At 44.9% G+C, this 9,711-nt stretch overlaps 1 long non-coding RNA gene across 1 annotated transcript; it reads right to left on the reverse strand.

Moving 5' to 3' along the window:
* Positions 1 to 337: 337 nt before the first annotated feature.
* Positions 338 to 5,025, reverse strand: LOC128413405 (uncharacterized). The gene is made up of 2 exons (XR_008330329.1): positions 4,782 to 5,025; positions 338 to 495 (listed from the first exon to the last, which is right to left on the reverse strand). It is a non-coding gene; the product is annotated as an uncharacterized LOC128413405 (long non-coding RNA).
* Positions 5,026 to 9,711: the final 4,686 nt, after the last annotated feature.

A 9,711-nucleotide genomic window follows, 5' to 3' on the forward strand; every position in this document is an offset into this window, starting at 1 on the left:
AGATAAACTTACTGCAGTTCTCTTAACTTCCCCCGAAATTCCTGCAGTGTGTTGCTCAAGGAGCAGGCCCTCCTAATGTACTTGGAATTGAGCTTTAGGCAAAATTTGGTCATGACTGTAATATTATTTCCCTTCCCAAGTCAAGTCTAGCCAAGGAATGTACAAAGCGAGAGCAAGCGCTTTGTGCTTAGCTCGACAGAGACAAGAACAAACGGTGTGTTCGGCCACATATTAAAATTAAAGCAACGATAATCTAATTTGCTTAAGGAATTTCCATTAGTATTCACCTGGTGGCTAGCAGCTTTAATCTCCTGCCATTAGTGAAAATAGGAGCTCATTAAATAGCAATTATTCCTTTAATAAGGATAGGAGTCTGTGTAGAAACATTGCTGTTATCACTTCCCGCGTAATTGTTCTCAGTGGCCACCATTAATAGAGTGTCACTATGACACAGCCCATCCCCTTGTGTTCAGCTATCATCATCACCAACAGGTACTAGAAAGAGAGAAAAGTGCAACGTACATTATTTCTGGATTTCTTCTGTGGAGTGCTGTAGAAACTCCTCAACAGTAACTGTTTTAACAACTGTTTTATAATGAGATAGATAGATAGATGATTGATTGATTGATTGATTGATTGATAGATAGATAGACTTCCTGCAAGCATTTAGGAATTTGCTTTAACTACACAATAGTAATTTTGACATGGTCCCTTGGACAATCAGTTGCTTTGGTTTATTTTGTTTGAAGTTGGAACCACTTAAACACGGGAGCATGGTGAAAGAAGAAATGACAGTCCATCACACAGGACATATACCCATTTCTAAGCTTTATGTCTTCACTAGACAGTATTCTAGATCTGTTGTACCAAATCACAGTTCTCCTGAATGATATCATAGCTTTGCTTACAAACGTCAGTTGCAGAAAAGGTACAACATTCCCTTTTTGTTAAAATCAATATCCACCACACTGTGCTTACTGATGCTGTGCTGTGTCTAATCATCATTTGTTACAATGAAAACATAAACCATCGCTGCCAAATGCACTCTATTTTATTATTTATCTACATGCCTAGCTGTGAATACTCCCACCATCTCCCATGAAACAGATGTGATATCAGAAGTGGATCTAAAAAGCAAAGGCCTGTGCCCAAGTCCACATGCAATTACCCTGCAAACAAGGAACAGGTGAACAGGACTCAAATAAACCCGGTTTGGAAACTGAGTTGAAAAAGTAGAATCTGCCTGACGCAATACCATATCTTTTTTCTTTCTCTTAATTTTCTATTGTGGGTGATAGCCATCACACTGAAAGTGGAGCCTGTCTTAACTCTAAATGGCAAGAAATTGTTTTATTAACACACACACACACCCCATTATTAATATAATCGGGCAAAGTGTGTATCACAGAGGAAGGTCTGTTAACTATGGGTTTTTTGCCCTTAAAGAGTTAATGTAATATTAAGTTACTGGTTCCTAACTGATCTCTAGCCGGCACTCTTTAACTATAATGGGGTATCCTTTTCAATATGAATTGGTTAGCCATGGTCAATATTTTAGCTTCCTCAAGAGAAATCTCCTAATTTCCCCATTGTGCCGCATTTGACATTGGCAGATGAATTTTCATTGGCATAAAGATTTTAATTTAGCTAATCATTTAAAAATATGACATGCATTTGGCATGATCCAGCCAAGGTTATGCAGTTTTCAGTCCTGTTGAATGCAATGAGAAATTTTCCAACATGTGCTTAACTCTCCTATCAAACTGATCCGTGAGACTTCAAAACACTTCTCTCATGAGGGAGTCTGGCTCTCCATTTGTTGCTGGTTGGGGTTTATGGAAGAGGACTACAACAACATCAGGACAGACAGAGGTTCCCCTCTGTGCCCTAGACAGGTAATTCAAATGAGAAAATTTCTCTGCAGAACCCATGTTGTAGTCACAATAATTTTAGATTAAATTACTTCTTACCTCTGTGAAATACATGCAGGGAAGAAAGGTTAAAAATCAGAGGCATCCATTTTTTCACACTCTGTTTCTACGTCCATATTACCATCCACTATGGAAAGAGATTTCCCCCCTACACCCCGGAATGAGCATGTAAATGGAATTAAGATCAGAAGCGTATTGACTCAAAGGATCTGATTAAAGCTATATGACATGTAATTCCAATCTAATCCAGAGCTTTCCAAACTTTTCAAGTTAGTGACACACTTTTTTGGACATGCATCATTTTGCAACACAGTAATTCAGTTCTGCATCATTTTGTGACACAGCAATTCAATTTTACTAGGGAACTGGGGGTTAAACTAACCCTTTCCAGCCCTAGGAAGAGCGCAGGGAGCGTTTGTGCGACACACCTACACACTATAGCCGACACACCAACATGTCGTGACACACAGTTTGGAAAACTCTGGTCTAATCTTCCACCCGAGCAACACCTCCCCTTTACTGGCTCCTAATTTCCCAGTAGTGATGTATGGAAGTGAGAGCTGGACCATAAAGAAGGCTGGTCGCCGAAGAATTGATGCTTTTGAATTATGGTGCTGGAGGAGACTCTTGAGAATCCCATGGACTGCAAGAAGATCAAACCCATCCATTCTTAAGGAAATCAGCCCTGAGTGCTCACTGGAAGAACAGACCCTGAAGCTGAGGCTCCAATACTTTGGCCACCTCATGAGAAGAGAAGACTCCCTGGAAAAGACCCTGGTGTTGGGAAAGATGGAGAGCACAAGGAGAAGGGGACAACAGAGGACGAGATGGTTGGACAGTGTTATCAAAGCTACCAGCATGAGTTTGACCAAACTGCGGGAGGCAGTGGAAGACAGGAGTGCCTGGCATGTTCTGATCCATGGGGTCACGAAGAGTCGGACACGACTAAACGACTAAACAACAACAACAGCAGCAGATCAGATGCTTAAATTATCTGTGCCCTTCCTCACCTATTCATTTAAATGCAAATGAGGTAGGAGGTGTTCCAGGAGATGTATCCCATTCCAAGAGGTGTATCCCCATCCCACCCAGTGTTCAGAGGCCAGACTCTCCCAGCACCCAAGATTTGTCTCCCACCCCTACCATTTCCTCTCAAGTCTCTCAAGAAGAGGTAGCTTGTTGGGCAAACAAGCTACTGATCCACCTATGGCTTGCTGCTCTTCCCTGCCTCACATCTTCCACCCAGGAGGCAGACACTGAAAATGAGGACTCCCTTTGACTTGGGGTGTCATGCCACTGTCTACGCCTGCTCACTTGCAGTCTACCGCTTTGACTCTCTAACTGGGCTCAGATCTGGCCGACTCTGCAAATCGTTGCCCTGATATAGCTGAGGTGTTGCCAACGTCCATGTGCCAGCCTCCCTTCTATCAACTTATTTTGGTGCCAGAGTTTCCTGGGGAACTTATAGCATCGGGGTTGCTTAGAAGCCAGCTCTCCCCTGTATCTTCAGCTGCTTCTTCTTTGGCCACAACTATCTGTCTGTCTATTACACCACTGCTCTTCCCAATTAAATGAGTTCTCTGGATGGGTCACCAAACAACAGGGATCAACGTGTGCACACAGTGTTGCTGCCCACTTCAATGAGAGAGAGAAAGGGAGCAAGAGAGATTTCTTTTGTGCACACATATACTTACCTCTATGAGGAAGTGCTGATGTACACATGTTCCTCCTTCTGCCTGCCTCGATGTCAGGGACTTGACTAAGGAGGAATGGTGGGAGAGCTCCCCTCTTTTCTGAAGCTTCCCAAGGGCAGGAGGACACTATTGATTTAGAACAGTGGTTTGCAGAAGGGCAAAGTCTAATAATAATAATAATAATAATAATAATAATAATAATAATAATTTTTATTTTTATTTATACCCCGCCCTCCCCAGCCAAGGCCAGGCTCAGGGCGGCTAACAAGCAATAATAAAAACAAGTTGAATGAATACAACTTAAAATCAAAATTAAAATACAACATTAAAATATTGAAACATTAAAATATTAAAATGTAGCCTCATCGCAGGAGGAGAAAGGAAAAGAAAAAAGATAGAGGGGGAGGGAATCAAATTGGCTCCAAGCCAAAGGCCAGATGGAACAACTCTGTCTTACAGGCCCTGTGGAAAGAAATCAGATCCTGCAGGGCCCTGGTCTCATGAGGCAGAGCGTTCCACCAGGCCGGAGCCAGAGTTGAAAAGGCCCTGGCTCTGGTTGAAGCTAATCTACCTTCCTTAGGGTCCGGGAACACTAGGGTGTTGCTATTTATGGACCTTGAGGCTCTCTGTGGGGCATACCGGGAGAGGCGGTCCTGTAGGTACGAGGGTCCTAGGCCGTGAAGGGCTTTAAAGGTCAAAAGCAGCACCTTAAATCTGACCCTGTACTCCACCGGGATCCAGTGCAGCTTGAAAAGCACTGGGTGAATATGCTCCCATGGCAGAGACCCCGTGAGGAGCCTCGCTGCAGCATTCTGCAACCGCTGGAGTTTCTGGGACAGCTTCAAAGTCTAGAGGAGAAAAGGTGGGAAATACTGGATGAGGAGCAGCTAGAAGAGCATACACCAGGAGAGGGACAGCTGGCTGATTCAGTGTCTTTGGATAGCATCCCTGAAGCTCCCCCCCCCCTTTGCCTTAGACTAGATGGGCTTGGAAAGTGATGGAACAGAAACCACAATGGCAACAAGCTCAGATTACCCGACGTAGGAGTGATGTAGATTAATGGGGATGAAGGGGGTGAACCTTTACTGGGAGCTACACCATATTTTAGCATGCTATGCTTTCCTTTCTCTCTCCCTGTGATTATTAAAAAACTTACCCAGTAAGAACGCTCCTTCCATTTGATCTGCTTAATTACTGCCACCGGGGGAGAGATCCAATTCTCTGAAGCTTGAAACTAGGATAGAGAGAGAAGGCTGTGTCCCAGCATGCCTCTGCTGCTCATTTCATGGAGAGAAGGATACTGGCCATTGTGGGCTAATGTTGATGCTGCCAGCACCAAAGAGAAGGACTAGTCATTGTGACCTTGCACTGATGCTCAAAGAGAAAGACTGGCCATTGTGACCCCATGCTGCCATGGTAATGTTGCTTGCCTGAAGGAGCATGGCTGCTTGAGGGAGAGAGACTGGACATTGTGACCTCATGCTGAAGCTCTTGACTGAAGGAGGGGCTGACCATTGCAACCCTTGAAGGTGGGAAACTAACTGCTGTGATCTCATGCCACAGGTGGTGGTGGTGGTGGTGATTTTATACAGTGGTACCTTGGGTTAAGAACTTCATTCTTCTGGAGGTCCGTTCTTAACCTGAAACTCTTCTTAACCTGAGGTATCACTTTAGCTAATGGGGCCTCCTGCTGCCGTGGCGCCGCCGCCGCGATGCAATTTCTGTTGTCATCCAGAAGCAAAGTTCTTAACCCGAGGTACTATTTCTGGGTTAGCGGAAACAAAATAAAATAAATAAAATTTATTTTAGCCGAGTCTGTAACCTGAAGTGTCTGTAACCTGAAGTGTCTGTAACCCAAGGTACCACTGTATAAGTAATGCCCAAATGGCTTCTTTCCTGAAGGAGAGAGACTGGGCATCATGCTGAAGTGGCCTGGCTGAAGGAGAGACCTCCTTCAGGTAACCAAAGGCCATAGTGACCTCATGTTAATGCTGCTTGCATGAAGGTAAGAGATGGCCATTGTGATTTTGATGCTGTCTGTCTGAAGGAGGTAGAATGGTCACTGGGAAGGAGACTGTTCCTTGGAAGGAGACTGTCATGTTTCAGGGCAGCTGTGCCCATTTGCCTCAAGGCACCCAAAATGATGGCTTTCGGTCAGTAATCCTTGCAGTCTCAAGCAATGTTTCCCAAGCATGGGTCTCGGACTACAATTCCCATCATCCCTGACCACTGGTCTTGCTAGCTAGGGATGATGGGAGTTGTAGTTCAAAAACAACTGGAGACCCAAGGTTGGGAAACACTGGTCTAAAGCAATGCCTACTGAAGTTCACTTGTCCCATAGCAAGAGACTGACTGAGTCAAGCAACTTTGGAGACGTAGCTATTCGGAAGCAAATGCTCAAGGAAGAGGATGAAGCACTGCCCGCTTCTAGCAGGAGCTCCTTGCATTCATTATCAGCTGTTCTGCTATGAAGCTCAGCACCAGGGCAGGACTGCCCATGTGTCTAGGCAGACATTAAGCAAGGACACAAAGAACAACTTTAAATCCAGGAGGAAATTGCACGTTGCCATCCACAGCCTAGATCTGCAAGCCAATCTGTGTGCCTGGCTTGGGTGTTTTATTATTACAGTCTAGAGGATAAATGGGGAGGGGATTTCCTCTGGCTTGTCCAGTATTAAAAAAAACTTATGGGTGTTCTAGGGACATCAGCTGCTCTCTACAGCCATCTAATTTTGCTCTGCATAATGACCTTATATCAGAGGAATTGGATCCACTCCCAATTCCATATAGCATTCTCACAGATTTCATTGGCTTGTAAATTTTAGGCAAGGAGCAGATGTGCCAGGTCCCCAAACATCCTTTGGTATTGTGCGTCAGCTGCACAATCAACAGTGCCAGGTCCTTGCGTAGCCATAATAGTTTCTTCCTGCTTAGCCTGAGAAAAGAAAACAAGTTTCCAGTGACTGAAAATGGGCCTGGGAGGCAGAGGCTTTCTAACTGTGTGGCCCATGGCTGGATATTTGGTATGCTGGGTGAAAAATCAGCTGAAATGCAAGCATTCAGATTTGGCAGGGACTGCTAGGCCTCACACACCTGCTGGACTGAGCAACCTGAGAGTGCCCCAGGGCCATTCTTTGGGGGAAAGATGGCTGCCATCACCGGGCCCATGGAGGCAGCTATCTATTTATACAAGAAGGCCTCAAAGAATGACACAATGTGATGATGTTGACAGTGGCGGAGCTTCATGCTCCGGTGAAGGGAGAAGGAAGGGTTAAACTCAATATTATCTGCACCCAAGCTAACTTCTGCAGTTTTGTGGTAAAGCAGCTAGCAAAAACCGCAATTGCTTCAGTTTTGCAAGCCAGAAGCTACTTCTTGTTTTATGCTTTCTGCTTGAGTAACGCAAGAGAAGAGGAACACACAAACAAGAAAGGGAGGGGGGCTTAGCTAGCCATATAGCCGTATGCCATATAAGGAAATAAGCATAACCTTGCCAGCTGATTGGGGAAATTGGGGAGATGGGTATGCTCTCAGGTATAAAAATGCTTGTTTACTTGTATCATTGTAGCCAGTCTTTGGAAAGGATTCCACTGGCTGCCTCTGCGCAGACCTCAATAAACTTTTTTTCTCTGAAGAGGAAGTTGCTTCCCTGGTGCTTTTGTTCTCTCCTCGGTCCTGGGACAAGCGGGCAGAAATGAATCCCTTGTAAACTAAGGCTTCACCGGCACCGGGGGCAGAGAGCAGGCAGGGGTGTGGCTGGCGCACGTCCCGGGGGTGTGGCACACCACCTGTGGGGGCATGGTGCCCAGTGCAGGGGGGGCAGCCGCAATGGCACCCCACCAGGATTGTGGTGTTGGGGGTGGTGTGCTCCCCCATCCCCCTCTTCCTCCACCAGTGGATGTTGATCCTAAGAATATCTTTGGGAATCATATGACAGTGTATGCACATGCATGGTTGTGGTCACTGGGCACATCAAGAGTAGAAATGGGGCTAGCCTGGTCCCACAACTCTCTTACATGCAATGGGGTCCATGTGAACCACCAATTTGTAGCTGCATTCACCAGTGGTGTGGACTAGGGGGACTAGGCTAGTCCCCTAAATGTTCCCCTGGTGCCTCCTGTGGGATGTGTCATCACTGTAGCAGTCAAATGCAACATTTCCTGTTGCCTAGAGTGGACACACAGGGGAATGTTGCTCAAGACAGGGAGGACTTCCTGTCATACCTGCTCTGGAGCATCCTCCCCCTGCGTGTGACCAGACTGATGGGCGTGACCCTAGCAGACCCTATAAAAGGACTGGTCACACAGCCATCTTCCTCTTTTGGACTTCTTTGGCTCTTTTGCCATCTTCCACATGGCTCATCCTTACAGAGGATGGAAGCCACAAGGTAGAAAGTCGGAGGCCTGTCTCAGACTTTTTATCTCTATAAATGTAACTGTAACCACAAGATAAAGCCAGCCTTCAGGATACTACTGTGAACTGAATACAAGTAACTTTACCATTACTTTTAAAGAAGACTGTTGTGTTGTTGTTGTTGTTGTTGTTGTTGTTGTTGTTATTTTAAGAGGGAAATAAAGGGGAAATTTACCAAGAAAAGCCAGAGTGGATTGCTTAACTTAAATGATTCTAATGAATCCATCAACTTGCTTCCAGCAGTGTGCAAGGGAATGTGCTCTGCTACTTGCTCACTAATATGAATGTGGAAGGATAATATTTAATTAATATAGCCTCTCCTACTTTCCTCAACATTTCCACACCTCCTTTCCAAAGCCCAGGAAGCTTCTGTCTGGCTTACAGAGGGAGGCACAATGCTCATGTGTGCGACATTCCTCTTCCCCGCATTGCCCTCACAAGCTGGCACCTCTGGCTGTAACTGTTCCCCTACGAAAAGTTTCACCACATGCCACTGGCATTCACCAAGTCATCCACCCAGAGAAGGCTGAGAGAGGTTAGGAACTTGGTCATTCCACTTTTAGTGACCACGTATGTATCTTCAATGAACCCTTCCACACATGTGGAAATCAATGGTCCTTGAGAATGTCAGTCAAAGAATAGATGATGCCATTGATCTTTCAGCACTCTGTGTCCCTTGCATTCACTATCAAAACAGGCTTGAAAACCCAAATTTCCAATTGACTTAATGAATTTAAAACATAATTGGAAAAGAGGGTACATAGCATTCTTGAAATAACCAAGACTTCAAAGGAGTCCTGTAAATTTCAACATGAAAGAGAATTAACATCCTGAAACAAGAAGCAGAAAATGGGGAGGTTTAGGGGCCTTTTTATGCCTTCCTCATGCTTTGCCAGTCTTCTACAGTGCTGAGATTTAAGAATTAAAGCTTTCTTAAGGTATAAATAAGAAACTGGCATGTTTAGCCTTGCTATTTTATCGAGATTGCCCTCATTTGCTTGTTTATAAGACATTATGGCTGTTTCTTCTCTGCTGTGGCATCCTTCCTCAATAATTTTTACCAGATCTGAGTGCTTTAAAATTTAGACACTTCCTGTCAGTAACACTTGAGAGGTCTGCTATTAACTATATTTGGTAGCACTTCTGAGCAAGGATTTTTAATAATGCGAAGGAAAAAGCTGCTATCCCTCACCCAGAGCATCAAAGTAATGATGAGGCATTTGGTAAACAAAACTGGAATTCTATTTAAATACAGTTGATGAAGGTTGTGGATTAATGGTTACTCTGATAAGTCCCTGAGGTGGCAGTTTGGGGAGCTGGATGGTGGCAGCTCACAGGCTCGTTCTTTCTTCCCTTCAAGGCAAGCTCTGCTGTGTAGAAAGCTTTGCATTGCATTGTCACTCTTCCATGGCTTCTCTTCGACACGGAGCCAGTGAGATTTAGATGCAGGAAGCATTTTGTAGGGCCAATGTTCTGGTTCTTTCCCAGTCCCTCCCAGACAACTGACATACACATTTTGCCTGAGGAGGAACTCCCAGATTTGCTTTGCATTTTGCAGGGTGAGGGAGCAATAGAGGTGGGAGGGGATGGAAGTTAAAATCTGGAGATCCGGGGAGACAGATGAACCATGCTTTTTTCAATATTTTCAAATTGAACGCTGCTGTGGCAATGAC

This window comes from Podarcis raffonei, chromosome 5 (genome assembly GCF_027172205.1).
Source record: "Podarcis raffonei isolate rPodRaf1 chromosome 5, rPodRaf1.pri, whole genome shotgun sequence".
Lineage (NCBI taxonomy): Eukaryota > Metazoa > Chordata > Lepidosauria > Squamata > Lacertidae > Podarcis > Podarcis raffonei.